This window comes from Pyrgilauda ruficollis, unplaced genomic scaffold (assembly GCF_017590135.1).
Source record: "Pyrgilauda ruficollis isolate IOZ18807 unplaced genomic scaffold, ASM1759013v1 scaffold2, whole genome shotgun sequence".
Lineage (NCBI taxonomy): Eukaryota > Metazoa > Chordata > Aves > Passeriformes > Passeridae > Pyrgilauda > Pyrgilauda ruficollis.
This window is the reverse complement of record NW_024519206.1, coordinates 557,785-574,409: the sequence shown is the minus strand read 5'-3', so window position 1 is coordinate 574,409 and position 16,625 is coordinate 557,785. Positions and strand designations below refer to the sequence as shown.

At 38.0% G+C, this 16,625-nt stretch overlaps 1 protein-coding gene across 1 annotated transcript in view; it reads right to left on the bottom strand.

Moving 5' to 3' along the window:
* Positions 1-16,625, bottom strand: part of ZNF804B (zinc finger protein 804B) — a 219,705-nt gene that overhangs the window by 179,308 nt on the left and 23,772 nt on the right. The gene's annotated exons all lie outside the window — the stretch shown is intronic.

The window sequence follows — 16,625 nt, the reverse complement described above, 5'->3', positions numbered from 1 at the left end:
TACCTATGAAAGAGAGAAATATTACGCTGTAAGATAGCATTGTAGTTTATTGACATGACAGTACATTAGAAGGCATAACATCCAGTTGGCAGCCAGTCACCAGTTATGTACCCCCGGGATCAGTGTTGGGCTCAGTCCTGTTTAATGTGTCTGTTGATGACCTGGATGGGGGCATGGAGCCTGCCATTAGCAAATTTGCAGATGACACCAAGTGGGATGGGAGTGTTGACCTGCAGGGGGAAGGAGGGCTCTGCAGAGGGACCCGGACAGGCTGGAAAGATGGGCCGAATCCAACAATATGAGATTCAACAAGACCAAGTGCCAGGTCCTGCACTTGGCCACAACAACCCCCTGCAGCACTGCAGTCTGGGGATAGAGTAGCTGGACAGTGGCCAGGCAGAACGGGACCAGGGGGTGCTGACCGACAGACGGCTGAACCTGAGCCACTGTGCGCTCACATGGCCAAGAAGGGTCCTGGCATCCTGGCATCCTGGCATCCTGGCCTGTACCAGCAACAGTGTGGCCAGCAGGAGCAGGGAGCTCATGAGCACTGAGGAGGCCACACCTTGAGTGCTGTGCCCAGTTCTGGGCATCTCAGCTTTGGAAGAATGTTGAGCTGCAGGAGCATGTCCAAAGAAAGGCAACAAGTGAAGGGTCTGGAACACAAGTCCTATGAGGGGTGGCTGAGAGAGCTGGGGATGTTTAGCCTGGAGACGAGAAGGCTCCTGGGAGAATTTACCACAAACTACAACAACCTTCAGCCTCCATGAGGATAGGTCTCTTCTCCCAGGCAACTTGCAATAGGACAAGAGGACATAGCCTTAGGCTGTGCCAGGGGAGGTTTAGGTTGGACAATAGGAGGAATTTCTTCAAAGGAAGGCTGGCTGGAATGGGCTGCTCAGAGAGGTGGTGGAGACACCATCCCTGCAAGTGTTTAGGAAAAGACTGGATGTGGCACTGAGTGCTATGGTCTAGCTGACAAGGTCACAGGCTGACTGATGATCTCAAAGGTCTTTTCCAACCTAGCTGATTCTGTGAGTCTATGAAGAAAGAATAATTCCAGATCTAAATTAATACAACAATTAGATTCAGTATCAGCAATGTTAATGAGCACAGTACCCAAGGATGAGGGCTAATTGTGCAGAAGGTACAGAAAGGTTTTATCTGACCTAAACTGAAAACAAATCTAAAACAGTTTAATGCTAACATATACTTCAAGTTATTCTCAGCCTTGCCTACCATGTCACTGTGAACTTCAGAATGCAATGGAACAAAGTAAGTCAGGAACAACATCTAAGAAATAGGGAGGAAGGAGCAACAAAAGCATCATCCAGAATTTGAACAACAATTTTCAGGTTTTTTTAATGTGGAGAAGAGGTAAAAACAGGTAAAAATCTAAGAAGGTGCAATTTCAGCAGCTTTGAAGAGAAAACTACTTTTATGTCTGTGCTAAAATTTGAACTGAAGTACAAATGGTCTTGGTGGCTTAATTAATAAGCTAGAAGAGGAAAATCCTTTAGTATTCTGCTCTCACTATATTTTAAAAACCTTGCTTTAATTCAAGTTTTGAGTGCATGATACAGTGCTATCAGCAAGGTAATAAACTAGACATGATGACACCCTGCTACCTGCTTCTGAGGAATGACAAACAAAATAAGACTATTGCAGTTCTGCTGACTCAGGTCTGCAAGAGATCAGATTTTAGGCTAGTACTTCCTTTAAAAAGAATACTTCTGCATATCATGAGTTTAGTGGATAAGAGCTGATATGGAGGAAAAAAAAAACAAAAACAAACAAAGAAACAAAACCAAAACATATTAATACCTAATCAATTGAAGAAAAATATTCTAGCAGAGACTTCTTTCAGCATAAATAGACAGTATATGATACCTGTTATAAACAACTGGGGTCAGTACCCCAATGTAAAATTACCTGATAATTTCATAATATCAAACATTGAGTTCTCCTAGTTTTGGCAAAATCTGCAGCACAATTGGTATAGTACACACAATATGACCATGTTTCTTGATGTAAAAAAGTTAAAAATGCACCCAGCCAATAAACAGCACTAGATGTCAAGCTTGAACATTTAACAAAATTATAAAATAGCTACACATATCTGCAATATTTACAGGTTTGGGGGGCATTTTTGTCATTATTTAGTACTAACTTCCAAACCTGTGAAATATGTTTTTCTTTCTGCATATTTAAAAATTGTCCAAAAAATGTACTGCCAGAAAGTGCTGAGCAAGTTAAAGAAATAAATTTAAATAAATATTTTATAATATAAAAAATACAAAAAAATCATGCATAAATTTTAAACATAATTCAACATAGGTATGAGTAACAGGAAATGCTACATCGATTGTTTCTTAATATACCAATTGAACACAAAGATATTTCACAGTAAACAAAACATACTGGATATATCAAATACCATCCCTAAAGTAGCCCATAACAATAATCATTTGAGATTTCACTGAAAGCACTTAATTTTGAAAAAATTTTCCTAGGTGAAACAGTTTATTTAGAATCGACTTCAGTATTTTAAGATGCTTCTGCCAGTTTCTAATGTACCTTGAACTCACAGGTTTCTTGTTTTACATGAAAGATTTTGGCTAGTAGGAGGATTCTGACTCACTACTAAGGACTTAAGATTTTGCATATTTTGGCAACACCAAAAATTAGAGCCTTTGTTATGCAACAAAATTCACTAAATAACTCCATATTGCCAGAAGCTTATTTTTAGTTCATTCATTTTAGCCCTTAATATTGGGTCTCTTATATTAATTCTTCCCTTTGTGCTTCTGTAAAAATTTGGCATAAGCTCATGTTATTAAACCGGGAAAATCACTTAGTGAACTGTGTTGAATTTACGTAGTAGCATGGACAACCTTGCTGACAGAGCTAAGTCAAAAATATAAGTTCCTTTTTACTCCTTTAAATTACTAGAAAAACTTCGAATTGAAGTACATTTGTGCAACTGGCACAAAAAGGATAAAGCACAGGCATTTTTACCCTTGTCTCTTAAAGGACAAAAAAAATAAAGGATGTACCTAAAAATCCATTCATCTATCATTTCCTCAATCTGCCAAGGAATGCATGATATTCTCATCTTTCACCCAGTTCCTACTTTCTATAGATACTCTTCCACGAGCACTAGCAATGGAATCCAACTAGTGGCTACATCAGGGAAGTGTCTGTATAATAGCAAGTAGACAGGATCCATGATAACGTCATACTGGTACTGCCTCAACAGGCCATGCTACTTACAAAATTAATAACAGGATCATCATGCATGCTGCCACACACATGGAGGGGCATTGGAAAAGCAGTTTAGAAGCTACAAATGGAATGAACATGCTGCCAGAGATGTCATGTTCAAAGGTGCATGAAAGAGTTGAAATGTAAAGGTGGATGTGCCTTGAAGTGTTCTTCAACACCACATATGGAACAACACTGTCCTGGGGGGCACATTTATTTTAGTGCTTATTTTGTCAATAAAAGCCACATTGAGAACTACACAGACAGAGCAGGTATTCCTACAGGCAGAAAACATAAAAGCAGTAAATCAAGTTACACTAGCTCCTCTATCACACCAGAATTGTCACTCAGACTTCTTGAAATTCATACAATTCATATTTGTAAACATAGGCCCTTTAATATAAACAAATTCTTACTGAAAATTTTTGTTTCATCACTGAATTTTCCTTTTATAATTTCATTACATTATGGTGGCATCAGACAAGTAAAATCACAAACATCACATTTTTCACAGATTGAACATTTTTACAAATTGGTTCTATGTATACAGCAGACTTCAAGTACTTTTTACATGAACTATAGCTTCCACTGTATTTACATTTACTCATAATTTTTTAAATTAAGTTTATTCCAACTAATTCAGGTTTCCCTTTAAGCTTTACATTCTAAAAGTTTAAACAGTTCTATTTCTTCTTCGCTCATGCTAAGAAAAAAACACAACTCTCAGACAAAATACTTAATTCTAAACACTTGACTTCATTTCCTTTCCTGAGCCTTAGTGTTCCCTCTAGAAATGGGGTTTCATTACTTTCAATATTAAAGATCCCTATCTAAAGTACCTATGTAATATTTAAAGATCTCTGTGAGAAATCATGGAAAGCACTGAAGAGCAAGCCATCCTCTCTTACTCTCTTAAGCTGTGGTCCTGCCAACCAGAAAGGCAGAGGAGTTGTTAGGGGATGGTGATGATATGGTGGCTAGGTGATGGTGATGATATGGTTTCCAACCCATGGCAAGCCCAATGGGGATGAGGCCCAGATATGAGTAGAAGGACTAAAGCAGCAACTTTGCTAGCAATTTAGAAATATTTCTGAGGCTGGACTTCTGATTTTCTGCTCCCTCTTCTAGAGGGAGGACCACGGAGAAAGTTACAATTTTGAGATTTCACTGATCCCAAGCTGATCTGATTTAAAGCTCGCTCTGGTTCAAATACCTCTGATTCCTTATGTTAGTGGCTCATTTTGCAGTGAACTAATGCAGGCCATTTATCAGAACTCTCCCTGGCTTTTGAAACCTTGACCACAGGTTTTTCCTCACACATTTTCAGATCTCAGCAGGACACAGAGAGTAGTACCCTTGTACCATTTCAGTAGCTTTATCCCTGAAGAAGTCAAGATGGTAGTTGAGCTGGCTTACCACAATTAGTCCCACAGCTTGCTCTTCTGGTTTAACTCATGGCAGAAGCTTTTCCAAGGGACAGTAAGGCAAGCACAGCTATGCTGTCTTCAGCCGGCACATCTCTCTGACTCTGCCACCACCCAGTATGTGCGGAGCTTGACACGAAAAGTACAAGACTTGGTTACAAAGGCTGGGGGAAAGGTCAGCAGACTATAGAAAGGGTATAAGCCATACCCTATGTTTAAATTAAAAGAGTTTGTGTGTTCTCCACAAAATTCAGAATATTTTATCCAAAAAAAGGAAAAAAAAAGAAAACAAAGAAATAAAAAATCAACATAGACACTTCCACATCAGCTTGGTCTTGAATATATGATCTACCATTTATAACATTAAATGGACTATTTTATTTCTGTCTATCTATACATAGTTGTAATTTTCCATCCAGTCAACAAAAACTCAGAATGGAAGGGGACCCCCTAAAATAAAAAAACAAAAGTGATCTCTCTTTCTTAAGAACATGGTGAGGATCAACAATATGAAGAAACTTTTGAGCATTGCTTTTCAACACTTTCTCAACACAAACTAAATTCAATCTGTGTCATTCAGCACTTAATTTTTGAGATTACTGCAGCATTTTATTTATAGGCTCTTATGAACACATTGCATGACGCTATTCAACAGAGCACTACAAAAGATCAACACTCATTTTAAGTCCATTCAACTTCACAGACTTTGAAATCAATACATAAGTAAATAAAATTATGCCACCCAGAGTAATTTGCTAAGCAAATCTTACAGTCAGTGCAAAGTTCATTAAATCCCTTTTTACTAATCCCTTTTCTAAGGTTTTGAAAAAAACAGTTAATATCGGAAAAATTTTCAAGAATTAATTTGGAAAAAACTAATATTTATCATAATCTTACTTTTTAATTCTAATACTAATTGCATTATGGGAAAACCTATGAACTAGAAAGTAATTTTAAAAAGTGGATAAAAAGTGAAAGCAAATGACAAAAACTTTGTTACTAGAAAAAACATTTCTTTAATATACTGAGAGAGCCGTAAAAAGGTTTTCTGGAGACCTTTGAAAATCATATCAAAGAAAGAAGAAAGGATATCCTTGTTTATTTCTTAAGGTATTTCTTATTCATGGTCAAAAGGTTTTGAAATGACCCTGTGCTTGCCCTTTCTGAGATATTTTAGCTTTACAGCCTCAAATCCTAAATTTAAGGCTTTCTTGACCAGCAATATAAAGACAGTCAAAATTAATTTCAATGAAAATTATTTTGAAACCAAAAACAAGGCTTCAGACCTTTTCAAGACCCAAACAACTGGGTACTGCTGTCATTCAATTGTTTTCCAGAGAAAAAAGGAATATAAAATGATTTTATTGGTGCTGATAGTGTTGTATTTTTATCATTTCATCTTTTGTAATAGGTTAGATCACCCTAAAGAGAAGATGGATTCAGAATAATGTTCAGACATTGGAGCTTCTGCTGCCAAACAGTACCATGAGAAAGAATGAGACATATTCAGAAAAAGTTATTTTGTTTAAATACTTTATGGAGGGGAGGAAAAAAATGGGAAAAAAAATCCATTAGCATAGACCTACAAATGTAGGTGTTAAAAAGCACTCTAAAAGCAGAAAAAGAACAAGAAAGACTAGACTTTCCATGAGAAAAGCCTTCCTTACAAAATACATCTGGCAATGGCCAAGTAGTCAGTTTAAATTTCCTGAAAAATTAATGGTTTCAACTTCAGTCTGTACTTCCAGGGACTGAAAAGCCTTTGTGTGCAAGTAATTTTTCATAGTTACAGCTGAATAGGTGTCAGACAAAGAAGCTAGGCTGGAAGGTGCATAAGTTATTAATGACTCTTATGCAAACTACAAAACTATCACAAGAGTAGGCTCCCTTTAATTTTTTTTCAAAAACAAAATACATTGGAAATTTTTAAGCATACTACAGAAACAAAAAAAAAAAAAGAAAAAAAGAAAAAAAACCCCAAGAAACTGTATTCTTTTTCCTGTGTTTTGCCATGTTTGTTTGGGTCTTACAGCAGATTTCAGGATTTCAAGTTCTAAACCAGATTTTGACCCGCATCTTGTAAAAGATTTGCATTCACCTTTCAGGGGACTATTTTGAGTTATTATCCTCAAAGCCTTATCCATATGAACAGACTAAACTTTCCTTTACTGCTGTTATTGCTTTTAACACCAAGCTCACCAAGCTGTTCAAATGAAAAAGGTGTGCACATGTATAGGAGGTGAATGTCTTGACTACCTACAGCAGCCCTGCATTCTTCCAAAATCTTTTTTCTTCTATGTTCTTCTACATTCCCACATATTCTTAACATTTTTTTTCTTGTTTCTTCCTTATGCGTTGACTTTAATGACTATTTTCCTGTATTTGGCTTATACGTGAAAAGGCTTTTTTTCTCCTGTAAATGATCTCTTTTCAACCCAACCTTTTCTGAGAGCACACTATTTGCATGAAGTAGATTTTAGCCCTCTATTTATACACCATGTTTGTTGAAGCTGATTCATTTGTATGGGTCCATGGGTCCCATGGGTCTATTCCGCTGTGTATCTGCAATGGCAGCAATTGTGACTGGAAAACCTGGGGCTGAATCAGCCACTCTCAATAAAGAAAGAGAATAACAAGCCTCTAAACTGAGTTAACTCCACACCTATTCCTGTGACAAATCCACACTCTTGGTCCTTAGGCTCGATTCAGTTAGGCATCTGGAAGACACTCCCCATGGCATGGGTGAAGTGAAGAAGTAGTTCTTCAACTGAAACATCAACTGCATGGCTTATCATATTCCAAAAAGAGTAACAGAAATATGTGTCTATTGCAGACATGTATGAATACAGGGTAGGGCATGAGGCTGAGCAAGAAGTAGAATAGTGTTAATTGGAAAAAAGGTAAAGTTATCAGAAAGAACTGTATTTTGCAGGCTGATTGGACATACACAGCACAGCAGCAAGTTAACTCCCAGCTGTCTCTGTTGCTTTGACCCTTTCATCATGCCAGCATTAGAATAAACATTTAAATTAAATGTATTTTGTATGTTTAATACTCTGTTTAGTGCATCACAGTATATTTCAACAATCAAAGCTGTTTTCTTCAAGTACTTCCTTGACAGCTGCACCAGCTCTGAAGCATTAAGATATTCCCATGATCTGCCAACATATTTTTAACAAAAAATCTACCAAAATACCACTATTAAAGAGTGTGAGATACCATCTTCTGAAAGCAAGAGCTTCCTCACATTAGAAAACACTTCCACATCAGCTGCATCCTGAACTTTCAGTCGTCAAAGCTGGATTAGTTCTATTTCACTAGTGTCAAGTCAGTGAACACTGAGGAAAAGACAGCAGTGAGCACCTCACTGTATCTCTGTCTGCTGTCACTAATTTTCCCACCCTTTTAGCAAAAGGCCCACATTTTCCTCATTTAGTCCTCATTAGTGTTACTAATCTAGTGGTAGAAGCTCTGCTTGATACCTTGACAAGCGTCAATCACTGTTGAGTGCTGCTCTTCTTAAAATCCTTCTGCATATCCGGAGAATCTTTCTAAATCCTTCTTTGAATGCTGCCCTTTTTTCCATCTTCCCCATTCTGCCATTTTGTAGAATATGTTTCAAGTCCATTAACAGAACTTAGGGAAGGAAAAAAAAGAAACAGGGAATGCTTTTGACCGTCTGGGCAGAGGAACATCATTGGTTCATCCAGACATAGTCCCACTTTATGGGACTGAATCTTCCTGTGCAGCCATTGATCCTGAAGGCATCACATTGTGCACTATCAATAACCATTACACCTCATGAGACTTGACAGGTGGGTTTCTCAATTTTATGTCTCTAAGATAATATTTTTGCCTCAAATGAGGCTCTCCAGTAGTACAAACAATTATATTTTAAAATCATAATTTCAAAAGGTAGGATGAATATTCATTTTTTTCTTTATAATTCAGTGCTAGTCAATCTAAACAGAGTCCACAATTCATAAATACTGACAACAGAAAGAATACTGATAACAGAACACAGTTTGCATCTGGAAAAACTGATAACAGAACACAGTTTGCATCTGGAAAAACAGCTGCATCCACCTTTTTTAACCTGCCATGTTAGACTTTGCATGAACAAATAAATGTTCTTTTATGTGTATCTAGAGTCTTGGAGATTCCTAAATGACTCAGTGCCATACACATACTCACCTATCTAACCACAGGTCACAAGAAAGGAGCACTTACCATTTGATGGAGAACTAACACAAGAAGTAATTCTCTGGTGAGTTCACTTGATTGTCCAGATGATGGATATTTTGATTTTTCTAGTTGTCTCATTGGCTAAATCCTCTTTATTTCTTAGGTTTGTCGACAGCAGACATTCCAGACAGATCTCCCCCCAGAAAACTTATCTGTTTCTTTCCAACATAATTAACTGATTAATAGCACCTTTACCAATTTTCTTTAATTTTCCTAAATTTATGTGATCTTTCATGATGTTTTTGACTGAATCTTTGTCCTTTTCGACAAGAGAAATCATAGTCTGGTATTTATCTTGCCAGAGAAGCTCACAAAAGGTATGAGTTTCTCCCCCTTTTCCTAACCCTGATAGTTTTGCCCTTGCACAGGCACTGATATACCAGTTAATAATTCTGTATGTTTTATTCAGTTGCAATACAGTGGCTCCTTACTGCTGGACAGGACTTTTACCATTGTGCTGTTGTACAGTTTTTCCCTCACACAACATTTGCATTATATTCATTACACATTCTTCACCACAAGCAGAGCATCACAGCCTCATATCTTTGGCTGCATTATGCTCAGTCATACAAACAAGAGCTTCGTATTCATCTCCACTCTATTTCTCCAGAGCTCTGCCCTCTCCACCCTTAGCAAATATATAGTCTGTGTTTATATATACAACAATACAGGTATCACATACAAAAACACATTAATATACTTCTGGATTCAAGCCTGACAATAAGTATATTATAAACTGAAGGTGTAAAATCACAAGAGTTTTGTTATAGTTACTCAAGCAACTATATCATATAGGGGATGGAGACACTTAGCAGAAGGAGGTGACTGTTACCACTGGAATTATTATTTGAACAGAACCAAACTGTCCCTGATTCCTTGTAGACCATTTAGGTCTAATGCCTTGGATACCCTGAAACTCTGTACAGAAGCCATACCAGAAGCACTGTCAGTGCTCATACCAGCACTGGAAATATTCTCAAAAGGGGGTCTGGACAGGAGCATGTGGAAGAAGAGGGAATTTGGAGAACGGAAAGTGAAAGACTTTCAATGACTTCTCACTTAAAAGAAAGGGAGAGAAAGCAAACAGCTATTACACTGGTCCTCTAATGGTGAAAGTTGTTTTCTGGACAACATTCACCCAACAGCAGACTGGCTCTAACCTACACAATACAATATTCCTGTGAACCATTCCAGAATAGGGGCATGTTTACATCATGACATTAAAGTTTCTGTACCAAAGGCTTTGACATACTTTGGATGAAAGCTACACTTGGTGTAATCACACCAAAGCCATTATTTCACATATTGTTCTGAGTAAATCTGAGCCACCAGACAGGGAAAGGTAAAGGCTACCCTAGAAAAGGTTTTATGTGCAGTCACTGACAATGCGAGCATAAGCAAACCCTAATCTATGTCAGAAAAATATATATCACACACATCTTGGGACTTCTGCTACTTCTCTCCTAAACAGAAAGAAGAGAAGGCGTATACATATATCACTGCATGGATGGCACTGACTTGAGCAGGATGCAGAAGTCGTAACTTCTCATTCTTCAGGACAGTTGGAGGGCCTGACACCTCCTGGTGCATTTTACACTGTCTGTTGATACAGTTTAATCTCCTGAAAATACAGTGGCTTATGAAGACTTTATAGGTACAATTATTCATAAAGAATCCCTTTACTCATTTTCAAAACAAAAGGGCAACATCCCACTGAAAAACCAACAAAACAAAAAAAACAAAAAACACCATGGCATATCAAAGGGATCAAATGAGAAGGAGTAACAGAAATTCTAATAGTGTAAAGTGTTTCACTAATGCCTTGCAAAAATTTATCGAAGGAAGATTCACCTACCCTTTCTTGTCCACAAGCAGTGAGAGATGAAAACATACATGCCTACCATGAAATACTGTTTTGCACATCAAGGTGAAAGACAGAATAGTGTTCACCTGCATGCTGTGGTGGGTTGACTGTGGCTGGAGCGCTGGTGCCCATCAAGACCACTCTAGCATTCCCTCTCCTCAACTGGACAGGGGACAAAAATATAATTAAAGGTTCCCAGGTCAAGATAAGGACAAGGTGAGTTCATCACTGATTACTGTCACAGGCAAAACAAACTTGATTTGGAGAAATTAACTGAATTTATTAACAATGACATCAGAGTAGTGTAATGGGAAATAAAACTAAACCTAAAAAACAACTTTCTCTGCCTCCTTTCTTCAAAGGCTCAATTTCACTCCCAGTATTCTTTACCTCCTCCACTCCAGTGGCACTGGAGGACAAGAAATGGGGGTTGTGGTCTGTTAATCACAAGCTCTTAGCTGCTCCTTCCTCCTCAGGGGGAGGATCCCTTGCAGTCTTCCCCTTGTCCAGGGTGGGGTCCATCCATCAGAGGCAGTCCTCCTTGAACTTCTTTGAGTTCTTCTCACAGGCTGCAGCTCTTCATTACCTGCTCTGGCGTGGGTCCCTTCCAAGGGGTCACAAGCCCTGACAGCCAACCTGCTCCAGAGTGGGCTCCTCTAACCATGTGTCTAGCAGCTCCTGCTGGGAGCCTGCAGGAAGCCCATGTGGGGTGACAAACTCCTTCAGACTTCCACCTGCTCTGGCATGGGGTCCACAATGGGCTGCAGGTGGAGCTCTGCTCCACCATGGACCTCCATGGGCTGCAGGGCACAGCCTGACTCCCCATGGTCTGCACCACAGACTGCAAGAGGATCCCCGCTCTGGAGCCTGGAGCATGTCCTGCCCCTCCTTCTGCACCAACTTTGGCATCTGAAGAGTTGGGTTTTTTTCACATATTCTCACTCCTCTCTCATCTGGCTGCAGTTTCTGTTGTGCAGCAATTTTCCTCCCACTTCTTACATATGTTATACCAAAGGCACCTTCACCACCCTGATGGGTTTGGCCCTGGCCAGCAGTGGGTCTGCTCTGGAGCTGGCTGGCATTGGCTTTGTAGGACATGGGGGAAGCTTCTGGCAGCGTCTCACAGAAGCCACCTCAGTAGCCCCCTGGCTACCAAAACCTTGCCTCTGCTGGCATTGGCTTTGTTGGACATGGGGGAAGCTTCTGGCAGCATCTCACAGAAGCCATCTCAGTAGCCCCCTGGCTACCAAAACCTTGCCTCACAAACCCAGTAGGCACATTTAAGCACACCATGACTTTTCTACATCTCAGAGAGAAGCAAGGATTTCTTCTGAAATATTTTCTTCTGAAACTTTGGCAGCTCTGCTTAGTTTAGGATTTTATTAAGCTGTAAAGTACTTCCTCTAATCAGAGTGAGGAATACTGTTGACAGTGGACTTAGTTTTATGAGGAAACATTTAAAAAGCCATCCTGACATTCAAAAGACATAAATGTTAGTACAAATTGAACTGCAGCACTCTGTGCTTCTGATTCATTTTGTGAGGTACTCTGAGATGATTTGCCTGGGGAAATGAAGCAATAATGCGTGAAGGCTTGATTTTTCAGAGATTTTAAGACATACAGCTCCAGATGTTGTCATAGAAATCTATAGTACTCACTGATTCTGAAAATTGGGTTGTGGATGTATAAAGGCTTGCCTTGTGCTTGTCTGAAAGGTACATAGTAGAGGACAAAAAGTAAATATGGTGTTTTCAAAATAAACCATTTCTTGCTTCTCCTCGGAGTATAAAATTACAAATGAGTGTTACAGCTGAAATGAAAACTTGTGGAAGTAAATTTGTCTAAGCTTTCTTTTCATTTCTATCAGTTCACAGAACAGGCCTTCACTTATTCTTCAGACATAAGGAAAAATTCTTCAATTAGTGTAAAAATTCTAAACTTTATAAGCAGTTGCTCTGGAAATGTAAGACTTGACTGTGGCCATGCAGTTCCTCTAACCCGAGCTATGTAAGCTCTCTAGTCTGGCAGAGCCTTGTCTTGCTTTGACATACTGCAGTCTTCTACGTGCATTATGTCCTGTATGCACTAAAGAAGATACAGGTATAAATCTTTCATTATATACAGCCAAAGATATTCTTCCTACTAAAAGGTATGTCTACATATCTACCTTTGCTTTCAAAGTAGCATTGGTAGGCAAAACACATTCAATCTACATTTTCATCACAAAAACAAAGTTTGCTTCTAAGCACATGAAAAACTAAGTGATTTTCATTGTACAAATCCTTGAGCTGGATACTAAAAGTTTTTTCTTTGCATCACTGTGAGTAATAATGCTTTGCAGACTTCTGACACCCTTTATGTCTTGGTAGGTCCATTCAAGACTGCTACAGTTAAATCCATCAGCATTTCCATTTAAGTCTCTCTTTTCAAAATCTCAAGTCTGGTGAAAGGGTTCTCATTTTTGCTGTCTTTTAAGCAAGTAGATCTTCATAAATAGACCTCTTGTATCTTAATCTGCCTTTAAGTGTACTTGGCCACTGCAATACTAATTTGATTGCATCATAATTTTCTGCTCTGCCTCAGTCAACTGTATGGTGTCTCTGTATAGATACCAGAACCAGAGCAGACCAGCCCAATGAGGGAGCATTTTGATACCTTTTCTGACATCAAAACTTGCATTTTGCAAGTCTTCTACCTTTTCTGACAGTAGCCTCCAGCATTATCAAAAGAAATACCACAATGACCAGCTACAGAATGACAGACTTTTAAAGCAGCTTTGCACATTCAGTCACAATTGACCTGCCTTGTTACCTGGATGATAAAATTCCATTGTAGATTCTTCCTCTTCCAAAGGGTGGTTTCCTTGGCACATGCTTCTAACAAATGGAATATGTACTCCTTTAATCCATATTCAGTTTTTTTAACAACATCCTTGTATATGTAAAAATCCAGAAGTCAAATTAAAGACACTTACTCCCCTCACTTAGTTAATTTTTCACCAAACTCTAAACAACATATTTTTTCAAATACTTTGCAGATAGAGTAGTTCCACTTATAGCTCCACTTTCTTCCAAACTCTGGAGAATAGAAGAATGGAATAGAATAGAATAGAATAGAATAGAATAGAATAGAATAGAATAGAATAGAATAGAATAGAATAGAATGTTCTTCAGCTGGAAAGGCCCTGCAACAATCATCTAGTCCTGACCACTTAAGGTCTGACCAAGCTGAAGCATGTGGCTAAGGATATTGTCAAAATGCCCCTCAAACACTGACAGGCTGGGGGCATGGACCACATTCCTAGGATGATGGTCGCAGTGTTTGACAACCCCTCTCAGTAAAGAGATGCTTCCAAATGTCCAGTCAAAATCTCCCATGGAAGGTTAAAAATCTGGGGCTGTCAAGTTCTTCAAAACTGTTACAGTGTGGCATATCGAAGAGTGGTCAGGATAGGGAGAGTGAATACCTATGAGAGCTTACATAGCTCAAACGCAAAATTCGCTGTAAAATGAGAATTTGTCTGCATACATACTGCATGGCACAGATAAAAAGCTGCTGAAAATATTAAAAGATAAAGCAATGTTTAAAAATTGCCATTTAGGATTTCTAAATCCTACTATCATTTTTTTCTCTAAGTAGCTTTGATTCAAAACCAGAAACAAAGAATACTTGGAAGAAGAAGATTCAAAAAAGAATTCAGCAAAAAGAAATCAATTTGTTGATTTCAGAATCAACAAAAATAATATTCCAGTTACAATACTTTTGTTGGCAGGCAATTACTGTCAGATGTCATCAATACTTAAGAGAAAGAAAATTATGCTTTAAGAGAATATGTCTGTTTAATTTCCTGCTTTTTGCTTAATGATGAGTCTCCTCTTCCTTTTAGTTTCTTCTAATTACTACAACTGCAGTAGGACACAGTAAATTATCATTTTATTTCATTTGCTCTTATGACATTTGAGGTCATATCCACCAAAACCTCAGGCTCTGTCCTAGAATGAAATTAAAATTTAAATGCTTTGGAGAAACTGTGCCTCAAAGGCAGTTCTCTCTTTAGCATTGCTACTGACTAAATTATTTTGTTCTTAAATTAAACTATATGTATCCAAACTGAAACAGAAAAAAAATTTGTCCTCCTCTTATTCAATCCATTCCTGGTGAATTCAAACACTAGAAATAACACTCAGATTTTTGTTTGTTGACATGTTGGAAAAAATCAAAACTAATTTTCATTGAACTAAACAGCACAAACAAAAAAATATTCTAGCTTGAAATGTACCCATAGCTTTTGTTCTCTATTTAAAGATCATAAAACTAATTTTTATTCTCATGAAAACTGTTAGAAAGTATTAAAATTAAAAATATTAATACAGTTTAATTGCCAACTGAACATACAGAAGTGTTAGTGTATTTTTAAACATTTACAATCTGTGTTCTGCAACATATTTTAGCTCCTACAGTAACAGCTCTTTGGTTTAATGCGGGCTGCATGAATGTAAAAAGGATGGCACATAGCACTAGGATATCAACTGCCTACTTGGAGAATGATTAATTTAAGATAAATAGATGCCTGGCTTCAGCTACACTGATTGTATTTCCTATCCCAAGCTGCAGAATCAGTGTTTCCACTCAGATGTTGTAAAACATATGCAGGAATCATTCTTTTCCACTCACAAACCACACTGCATCACAGATTTAATCTTGCTCTTCTGCACTCTATGGCTGAATTTAATTTTACTCCTGCCATCAGCCTAATAGACAAAAAATGTTTCCTATTTATTTTAATACATAAACTAAACTCATGTTATTCTGGTTTCATCCCACTTCAATTTCTTGGTTTGATGGAAAATAACAAAAAGCTTAACTCTACCTACAAGTACATAATAGAATCACTTAGAAGAAATACACAAAAAAAAAAAAAATCACAACATACCTAACTGGAAAAGTATTTCATTTCACAATGATCATGGGATTTACCAGACATGAAAAACAGAAAGACACAGAAAAAAGATCTCACTTCTTTTTTCAGTGCTGCAAAACAAGACTATTTGTTTATTCCATTGTAAAATGCATTTTTTAAAAAGACTCCTACAAAAATTAATGGCTCTGTCTTATGAGATTGCACATCCCTAAAACCCCTACCCTCTGGGTTTAAAGCAAACAGCATCTCCCATTCCCCTCTGTAGTGTCAGCATCTGTTTACCTCTTTCTGCAGACACTATCCCACTCACAATAAACAATTACTTCCCTCAGCAAGCCAGGGTGGAACACAGCCTTTCTCAGGCACCACCCACTGCCTGTCTGGAGGAATTGGGTTGGATGGAGTGTAGTGACCTACAGTGGGCATAAAGGAATTGGAGTCTAGGAAGGGGCAGACTGGGTGTCTGCCTTAGACTGAACTTGGGGGAGAGGAGGTGTTCACTTAGCAGTTTGATTGCTAATGACCTTCAGCATGTCTTAGAGTAGGTTCTTCCAAAGCACTGATTAGTAACCCTGTTCTCAAGCGTATAACTGGAGATAGATTTTCTACAACTAGACATGGTCACAGAATAAAAAAAAAAAAAATCAGACTGACCTTAGATTGGAGCAGCTTTTCATATCAGTCAATATGAAATAAGTCAGATAAGCATCCCTTGAGTTGGATGAAAAGAAAAAAAGAAAAAAAATCTATGTGCATTTTAGTATTAAATTTCTTTTGTATTATGCATATGGATTCTAATAACTCAATTCAACATTTTTATTTCCTCTATGTAAACATTTAAAGCAGATGTAAATCATTCAAGAGAACAGCTTGGAAATTTTTCTACTCCACCACAGAAAAGATAGCA